Below are 1,171 nucleotides of genomic sequence, written 5' to 3' on the forward strand. Positions count from 1 at the left end.
GGATCATGTTTCACTTAGGTGGTTAATGTCTTTCAAAGACTTGGAAGGACAATTAGCACGATGGATAGAAAGACTCCAACAACATGATTTTGAAGTAGTTCATCGGAAGGGTCTTTCTCATAAGAACGCTGATGGACTGTCTAGACGCCCATGTGCGGATTCCAATTGCCAGTATTGCGTCAAAGTAGAGCTGAAGGAATTTTCGAAACAAGAAAATTCCATTGCTCGAATAATTCTTTCAGAAGAGAATTCTAAAGAATGGCGAAAGATGCAATTGGAGGATCCGGGCGTTTCTTTCATTCTTTCAGCGAAAGAAACAGGACTGCGTCCCCCTTGGCAAGAAATCGCTGCAAGAGATGCCGCTACAAAAGTCTATTGGTCGTATTGGGATTCTCTGAAAGTGAAAAACGGTATTCTTTATAAAAGATGGGAAGCTCCAAATTTTAAAAAAGAAATTTATCAACTAATCGTACCCAAGAAACAAATCAAACACATATTAGAAGAGGCTCATGATTCATCTACGGGAGGACATTTTGGGATTAATAAAACTTTAGAAAAAGTTCGGAAACGATTTTACTGGGCGACTTGCAAACAAGATGTGGAAGACTGGTGCAAATCTTGCAAAATTTGTATTGCAAAGAAAGGTCCAGCTGGGAAAGGAAAATCTCCATTACAGATTTATAATGTCGGTACTCCATTCGAAAGGGTACAGATGGACATTCTTGGTCCTTTACCGACAATCACATCCGGGAATAAATATTTGCTAGTAATTGTGGATTGCTTCACCAAATGGGTGGAGGCCTTTCCAGTAAAGAATATTAGGGCAAAAACAATTTCAAATGTTTTTTTAAATCAAGTTATTTCTAGACATGGAGTTCCTTTAGAAGTTCATACAGACCAAGGAAAGAACTTTGAGTCGAAAATTTTTCGAGAGTTGTCAAACCTACTTGGAATTAAGAAAACAAGGACAACTGCCCTGCATCCTCAATCGGACGGGCAAGTAGAACGGCAACATCAAACAATATTGAATTATTTAGCAAAATTTATTTCAGAGAATCAGAGAGATTGGGACCGTTGGGTCCCACTGTACCTATTAGCATACAGATCTTCTAAACATGAAACAACAGGTGTAACTCCTGCAGAACTTTATTTTGCCAGGGATCTCAGATTA

The sequence above is a fragment of the Wasmannia auropunctata genome, unplaced genomic scaffold (genome assembly GCF_000956235.1).
Source record: "Wasmannia auropunctata unplaced genomic scaffold, wasmannia.A_1.0 LD336095.1, whole genome shotgun sequence".
NCBI classification, from domain to species: domain Eukaryota; kingdom Metazoa; phylum Arthropoda; class Insecta; order Hymenoptera; family Formicidae; genus Wasmannia; species Wasmannia auropunctata.